Source organism: Rhincodon typus, unplaced genomic scaffold, assembly GCF_021869965.1.
Source record: "Rhincodon typus isolate 14 unplaced genomic scaffold, sRhiTyp1.1 hic_rhity00001762, whole genome shotgun sequence".
NCBI classification, from domain to species: Eukaryota; Metazoa; Chordata; class Chondrichthyes; order Orectolobiformes; family Rhincodontidae; genus Rhincodon; species Rhincodon typus.
In genome coordinates this window covers 6,666-15,664 of record NW_025967400.1, presented here as the reverse complement: position 1 = coordinate 15,664, position 8,999 = coordinate 6,666, and the positions used below count along the sequence as shown (strand labels likewise).

Genomic DNA, 8,999 nt, shown 5'->3' with positions numbered 1-8,999 from the left:
TGGACGTCCAGTCCCTCTACACCTGCATTCCCCATACAGATGGCCTTCTTCCGCTTCTTCCTGTCCCGCAGGCCCGACCAGCCCCCCTCCACTGACACCCTCATCCGCTTAGCCGAACTCGTCCTCACCCTCAACAACTTCTCTTTCAATTCCTCCCACTTCCTACAGACAAAGGGGGTGGCCATGGGTACGCGCATGGGCCCAAGCTACGCCCGCCTCTTTGCAGGTTACGTGGAACAATCCCTCTTCCGTACCTACACTGGCCCTAAACCCCACGTCTTCCCCCATTACATCGATGACTGTATCGGCGCCTCCTCGTGCTCCCACGAGGAGCTCGAACAGTTCATCCACTTCACCAACACCTTCCACCCCAACATTAAATTTACCTGGACCATCTCTAATACCTCTCTCTCCTTCCTGGGCCTCTCTGTCTCCATCTCAGGCAACCGCCTCGAAACGGATATCCATTTCAAGCCCACCGACTCCCACAGCTACCTAGAATACACCTCCTCCCACCCACCTTCCTGCAAAAATGCCATCCCCTATTCCTTCGCCTCCACAGCATCTGCTCCCAGGATGAGGCATTCCACTCCTGTACATCTCAGATGTCCTCATTTTTCAAGGACCGCAACTTACCCCCCTCAGTGGTCGAGAACGCCCTCGACCGTGTCTCCCGCAACTCATCCCTCACACCCCCTCCCCGCAATAACAACCAAAACAGAATCCCCCTCGTCCTCACGTACCACCCCACCAACCTCCGGATCCAACGCATCATCCTCTGACACTTCCGCCATCTGCAATCCGACCCCACCACCAAAGACATCTTTCCCTCCCAACCCTTATCTGCTTTCCGGAGGGACCACTCTCTCCGGGACTCCCTTGTCTGCTCCACACTCCCCTCCAGCCCCACCACACCCGGGACTTTTCCCTGCAACCATAGGAAGTGCTACACCTGCACCTCACTCCTCACCCCCATCCCAGGCCCCAAGAAGACTTTCCACATCAAGCAGATGTTCACCTGCACATCTGCTAACGTGGTATACTGCATCCGCTGTTCCCATTGTGGCCTCCTCTACATCGGCTTGGGAACCGCTTTGCAGAACACCTACGCTCGGTTCGCACTAACCAACTGCACCTCCCAGTCACGAACCATTTCAACTTCCCCTCCCATTCCTCAGATGACATGTCCATCCTGGGCCTCCTGCAGTGCTACAACGATGCTACCTGAAGGTTGCAGGAACAGCACCTCATATTCCGCTTGGGAACCCTGCGGCCCAATGGTATCAATGTGGACTTCACAAGCTTCAAAATCTCCCCTCCCCCTACCGCATCCCAAAACCAGCCCAGCTCCCTCACCTGTCCTTCCTCCCACCTCAAGCCCCACCCCCATCTCCTACCTACTAACCTTATCCCGCCCCCTTGACCTGTCCGTCCTCCCTACCTCCCCAACTACACTCACCTTTACTGGCTCCATCCCCGCCTCTTTGACCTGTCTGTCTCCTCTCCACCTATCTTCTCCTCTCTCCATCTTCTATCCACCTCCCCCTCTCTCCCTATTTATTTCAGAACCCCCTTCCCCTCCCCCATTTCTGAAGGGTCTAGGCCCGAAACGTCAGCCTTCCTGCTCCTCTGATGCTGCTTGGCCTGCTGTGTTCATCCAGCTCTACACCTTGTTATCTCAGATTCTCCAGCATCTGCAGTTCCTACTATCTCTGAAACTCATTTACTTTTCTCCACTTTGTTGGTCCCAACATGCATCATTATGACTCAATCTGTCAAACAATGAAGTCACCAGTAAAGCATTTAACTCTCCAACTGGGGCCTAAAATCAATCAATAAAATCAAAGTACTGTGTTGTTAGAAATAAATGCAGAAATTGTTGGAGAAACCCAGCAGGTGGAATGTAGAGATAAATGGAGTTAACATCGTAAACTGTAATCCCTCAACCAATGTCTTATATAAACGTCATTTCATTGGTTCTCTATTAATTGTACCATAGAAAACTCGAAATTCAATGTGCTACTTTATGCTTGATTCTATTGTCATTTCCAAATCTAAAAATGCATATGTCTACACTTATCTATTTCAGTTCTTCCATTCTGTTCGGAATGCTTTCATTTAGGTCATTATTCTTTTCAAGTTCCTTTTCCTTCTCAAGTTCCTGTATTCAACTGCATCTCCCATGCTCTCACTCACTTCACTAACCTGTTAAAAGGCATTCTGTGATAGCTTGGAGTCACTCTCAGATTGTCAATTTTTACACAAACTTGATATCACTTCTTGCATCAGCATGCATAATGTTCATATAATCAAACAGAACACAGGTATATCATAAATCTATGGGCACACTATTAGCCACATCCTGTCAGTCAGAAAAAAAGCATCCATTTACAACTACCATCTGTTCCACTCCCTTCTACATCAGTCCATATGGCTGCATTCCACATTACATGTTGCATAAATTATTGCACAAACCTTTTACATGGCATCTTATCAAGTGGCTACTCCAAACCCATTCATATTGCATTCACCACATTCCTTTTATCAATGTACTGTAACACTTCAGAGCCTGAAGTACCCTTTGAAGATCCATTAGAACAGACCTGAGTAGCCTATACTTTTCCTAATGTTCAATATTCTATTCCTATCATTGAGTTCAGGCAGTTTTCTCTTTGCTAACAACATGTAAATTTCAGTACGAAACCTCGAATGACCAAATTCAAGCCAATCATGACTTGTCAGATAATAGCGATCCTAGCACAAATCCTTACTAGGCATCACATCCCACTTTCTCCTAGCCAGAGAAGCTTCTTTCAGTCTCTATCATGCATTTTTCATTTCATAATTTTTTTGAGATCTTGTGGTGGCGTGAGTAGCATCCATACCTCTGGACCACCAGCTCTGGGTTTGAGTCTCACTCCAGGACATGGTGGCCATGGTAAATTTGTTCAAAATGTGGCCAAATAAATTGATTTTCAACCTGTAAATTTTTCTAAGGCACTTGATGACAGACAATAAGAGCTGGTGAGTCTCTTAGTCAGTAACAGTGCGGAAGGCAGTAACAAAGCCTGATGCCACTTGTCCTTATTTTTTTGTGATGAATGTCTTAAATAAAACACTTTCTACATCTCTGTACATCAACCACATTCACTGTATTACCTTGGATTTTTCTTTCCTGTTCTATTGAATCTACAGTATAAGACAGTCCATTGAGCCCTATATGATCCATGCCAGTGTTTATATTGGGAATTATATTCATTATTAACTGTGAAATATCATAACTTGCCTGATTCTATCTGCTTCCCCATAATGCAGGAATACATTTACATTCCTATATTCTATATTTAAATAAGTCAGAAATTCTTTTGAAAACGTTTTGCAAAACTTACAAAAATTCACTAAGGGTGATGGGAGATGTCATTTTACTTCAATCAATTCTCATACAAATTGAAAGCAACAATATTTTAAAAACTGCATGTGTTCACAAATGCCATTAATTAATCTTCAGTAAGAAAATCTAGTCAAAGGCTAAACTTATGAAATAGAATAAAAACTTCAAAGAAATGTTCTGAACGATGATTGTCAGTGTTTATGACAAGCTTCCTTGCTTTGTATCAGTGCTAACAGACAAGCAAAGACAGACAAACTGTGAGCATTGAAGGTCTGGCTCAGTGAGCAAAATGGCAAATGGAAAGACAAGGCAGGGATGCTGTGAGTAGAGTAGGAAAATAACTGAGTGCGTGCCAAGAGAGTCAGTGAGCAGCCCTGAGATGCACACGATTCCTGCCCATGAGCTGAATGACTATCCATTCCAATGGGAGGTGTCTATGCACTCCAAAGTGCAGAAACATATTGTGAGGGGATTTGAGATATGCAGTGATGATACAGAAAGGGTAGTATGTGGCAAATATCAACACAGCGCACATGCAGTACAGACCGGAGTATCCAAAATGGAGGTTCAGTGGATTAAGCGATGAATTGGAGTCACAAAGTGCCGCTCTGGCTTTCACGTTGGGAATTCTAGATGACTAATTTCTATCTGGCAGGTGAACAAATGGGAAATGGCATATTAATTTGATGAGATTAGGCAGTAATTAGGGATAATGAGTAATAAACTCCATTAATAGACCTCTTACTACTTCCTAACAAGAATCTCGTCTCTACGTCCAGAACTTGTTTGGAGAATGTAACGTTTTGGTCTGAAAGGCAGGATGGGCCTTGCTGGACTTCTCACCTGATTTTCCCAAATTTCTCACTCATAGCCCATGGCGTTCAGAGGCTGGGAAGATTTCTCCTAAATATATCTCAAAAACTGGAACAGGAGTTTGAGGAAGCCATTTCACACTGCTACCATACAATTGCTATGCAACGTAGATATGCAATTCTGGGAACATCATGTCAAACAAAAGCCCCTTCAGTTGTTTGTAATAAAGCATAGTACAGACTATACTCAACCAGTGCCATGTTTGGAAAAAACTAAAAATGAATGTCAATTTTTAGATGCAAATCCATGTTTAGGTGGGACTTTATGATGGCTTGCAATGATCTAGCACTGGGATGCAATGGCCTCCTGGTATTAGCACTGGACGATTAATCCAGAGGCCCAGGTAGTGTTCTGGGGACCTGGGTTCACATCCTTCCATGGTATGTTGTAGAAATTGAATTCCTTTTCAAAAAAAAAAAAAAAAAGTGGCAATAAGAGGCTAATGATGACCATGAAACCACTGTGGTAAAACCCCATCTGATTCATTAATGCCCATTAGCGAATGAAACTGCTATCCCTACCTGGTCTGACCTGGATGTGATTCCAGACCAATAGCAATGTGGTTGACTCTTAACTACCCTCTGGGCAATTTAGGGATAGGCAATAAATGCTGGCCTTGCAAGTGATGCTCACATCCCAGGAATAAATAAAACATCCTAAGTGCACAAATAGTTAAAATAAACTATGTAACAATTTAAAATAATAATTTGAGTTTGTTAAGAGTTTGTGTACACTTACATTCATATATAGGGATCCATTCTCTGTAAACAAAAGCAATGCGCTTGAACAGTGTGTGTGTTTTGAATTAACTGGAAGTTTACAGAGCTAACAATTCCTCATTGCTTTCTCTATGGCAACAGCGCAGCCAATGAATATCGACTTGCCAACCAATCAACACATTTTTCTCCTGTACTATAAATTGTTGTGATTGTTTGAAATTTTGCATTGTTTGTCTGTTAAGTCAAGAAGAAAAGCTTCACCAAGATCTATCTCCTTTCAGCAATCTTTCAATTTTTGTTTAAACTTCTGTTTTATTGCAACTTTAGCAAAAGGAGGAGACAAGACATGGATGATCATGTTGGGAAGTTAGCCATTTAGGAAGTTTAGGTTTGGTCAGGAAATTTCATTATAATAGAGCAAATTAGCCAATGGTTAAGATGAGTATAGTTGTGTTAATTAACATGCTATGCAGTAGCATGGGTGAACATGAGTGCATCAGCCCACATATGTGCGCAATACATGATATTTTCAAAAACATTTATTTTCCTTCCTTATTCATAATATGCTTCTTGTTTGGGAAAGCACAATAGTTCATCTCCAGGCAGTCCATTACTGGTAAAGCTTTCCTCCCTCCACTGACCAAAGTGAAACGGGTTTCAGTTGCTCTTTATTGGAAGCCTGAGTAGAAAGAGCAGATCAATATTCTTACACTGTAGTAGTAGGTCAACTCTCAAGAATAATTCAATTCAGCAAAACAAAGAAAAAGTTTTGGAAAAAAACCTTTGCCCAAGTGACGTAAAAGAAAGTGATGGATTGTTTTTAATCCTTTACAATCAGAACATTAGAATAACAGTCAACAAATTGATCGGATTGAGGTACACCCACAGAAAGACATATCCAGTCTATTCCAATAATTGTCAATAAAGGGAAAAGTTTGACTTAAGCATTGCAAATAGCAGGAACCATAAAAAACTGAATTCTTCAATAAGCAATATAAAGTGAAATGAAGTGCTAAAAATTGAATTATCATGAAATAAATTAAACAACTTTCAGTTAAGAATTACAACATTAATTGGAAACAATATAAAAGTGCTTCAGTATTGAAATTTCCCACTAAAGGTTAACTGAAGTTTAAAATTCAGGGAACTAAATGAACAGTTGAGTATAAATTAAAGGCAGAAGATGGGCAGTCTCAACAATGCAACTTACTCTGTAGGTCCCTTGAACTTCAAAAGTAACAGCGACAATCCACACCTTAAATAACACTTATGTAATACAATATCCCAAAACATTTACAGGAGCTTTATAAAATAAAATTTCCAGCAGAAATTCGTATATCCCATGCTTCTCTTTTCCAAAAAAAAGCCCCACATTTTAGGTTTGTACTATATTTACTTGAATATAAAACAATTGTCAGATTCCTCAATGACCATTCTGGGATATCATGAAAAAGAAAACAATGAGACCTGCATGTTAATAGTGTAGTACATCTAGCTATTAATCTTACTTTGCAATCGGGCTTCCTTTTTTCTTCCCAACCTTTACTTGACGGTCGCCAGGAGGTGTACGTATGTGGAACTACAGGTATAAAGTCAACTCCAACTGGTGGAGGAAATCCTAGAACCGAAGGATGCATTATACCGTCCCACTGCAAAAATAACACACAATGATTGTCACTTTGCATGCAAGAAAACAAGCTTCATTAATCAGACACCAATTGCAAATTAGTCCACTTCTTATAGTTTGTTTTACCCTCTTGAAAAGAAAAAAAATTATCTAATCAGATTTAGTTTTTGCTGTCTAAAAAGTGTTTGAACAATAAATTCAAAAAAAAAGGATAAATATAATTTTGTTTGCGATAGACAGTGGTAAATCCTAAGCAATGACCCATAGTGGGAGTTTTTACTTTTACCACTGTCTGAACATAATCAAGAGCAGACTAATCACTCCTTAAAACACCAATACATTTTTATTTTTATTGTTTTCAGTGGAAATCTGGCAGTGTATTAACCAGGCGGCTTGTTAAAATTCACCAAAAGCGAATTCTAAAATAATTTCCGGCAAACATTGGTTCAACTATCCCTGCCCACCTCTCTGCATTTTGTGCTACATATGTCAATGAAAGATTAATACTGTAGAACTTCAACTCTTTCTTGGCAACAAAAATGCAAAGATAACCTTTTATCAGTTCTTCATTTAAGTATAAATTTATTCTATCCAGGCTTTAAGGGCAACTGAACTTTTCCTCCTTTGCCATCATAGGGACCGAAACATACTGGAAGTAACACAGGCTTAAACACTGAGGAAACTGTGCACAAAAGCCAACTTATACTATGAGCTGATTAATTTTTCATACTTTGTTGTACTTGTGGAAAGCATTGGGTTAGGATTATGATAGCTTGTATCTGATAGTCACTAACCTTCGTAAAATGCTATCACCACACAACTGTGAAGTATAGGCAGCATCTATAATTTACAAACACTGGACTAACCTAATCTTAAATGAAACACAGACAAGCGCTTTTCAACTAATAGTGATTCGGACCATCCAAAGACCCTAAATATTTTCAAATTGAACAGAAACTTGTCTTTTTACACACTAGAACATTCACTTAACATTAATAAATAAACAGGACTACTTGCATATGAAACAACACAACAGCAAGTGACTGAAAGGACAAATTGATTCTACAATCAACATATCAGATCCAAGCTCTCCAGTCCTGCCACATCCAGTTGTGAACTAAGCAACTGGAGGTGAAGGTTCCACAAATATCACTATCCGCACTAACAAAGAAGCCCAACATTTTAGTGCAAAAGGTATTCTGAAGCATTCATTACAAGCTTCAGACAGAATTGCTAAGTGGACAATCCATCATGGCCTCCACCAGTGGTTCTCAGCATCACAGATGCCAGTCTTATTCACCCCACCCGATATTGAGAATAAGTTGGATATAACATTTCAGCAATTATAGAGTCATAGAGTAAGACAGACATTCAGCATGGAGACAGGCCCTTCAGTCCAACTCATCCATGCCGACCAAGTCTCCCAAACTAAGCTAGTCCTATTTGCCTGCATTTGGCCCATATCCCTCCAAACATTCCCTATTCATGTACCTGTCCAAATGTCTTTTAAATGTTGTAGCTGTACTTGCATCTACCACTTCCTCTGATAGTTTATTCCACACATGACATCCTCTGTATGGAACAAATTGCCCCTCAGGTCCCTTTTACATGTTTCTCCTCTCACCTTAAAAATATACTTTCTAGTCTTGAACTCCCCCATCCTAGGGAAAAGACTCTTGCTATTCACCTTCTCTATACCCCTCACATTTGTATAAGTCTCTTTCAGGTCACCCCTCAAACCTCCTACACTCCAGTGAAACAAGTCCCTGCCTATCAAACCTCTCTTTGTAACTCAAATGCTCCATCCCTCACAACATCTTGGTAGATCTTTCCTAAAATCTCTCCAATATAATAGCATCTTTCCTAAAGCAGGGCGACCAGAACTGTACACAGTACACCACATGTGGCCTCACCAACATCTTGTACAACCTCAACGCAACGTCCCAACTCCTATGGTCTGAGCCACCTCGATAGTCTGAGCAATTCAGACTAGCTTGTTAAATGCCTTCTTAACCACCCTGTCTATCTGTAACACAACTTTCAAAGTCCCCTAGATCTCTCTTTATGACAACACTACACAGGGCGCTAGATTTAACTGTATAAAAAAGTGTTTTTTAATTCAATCACAGTATGTGGGCATCACTGTTTAGGCCAGCAATTAGAGATGGGCAATAAATGCTGCCTAGCGAGCGACGTCCTCATCCCATGCATGAATAAAGGAAAAAAAAAATGTCACAGGTCCTCAGCCCAAAAAAAACCTCCACCATCACCCTCTGTATCCTACCATCAAGCCAATTCACAAGTGCGCTCGCTCTCTCTAGTACTGAAGACTTGTGCTCCAGGACTTGCTGTTGCCCTAGCCAAGCTGTTCCACTACATATTGGAATGC

General features: G+C 41.1%; 1 long non-coding RNA gene across 1 annotated transcript; it reads right to left on the bottom strand.

Moving 5' to 3' along the window:
* Nucleotides 1-5,507: 5,507 nt before the first annotated feature.
* LOC109931658 lies at nucleotides 5,508-6,631 on the bottom strand. The gene is made up of 2 exons (XR_007261293.1): nucleotides 6,492-6,631; nucleotides 5,508-5,662 (listed from the first exon to the last, which is right to left on the bottom strand). It is a non-coding gene; the product is annotated as an uncharacterized LOC109931658 (long non-coding RNA).
* Nucleotides 6,632-8,999: the final 2,368 nt, after the last annotated feature.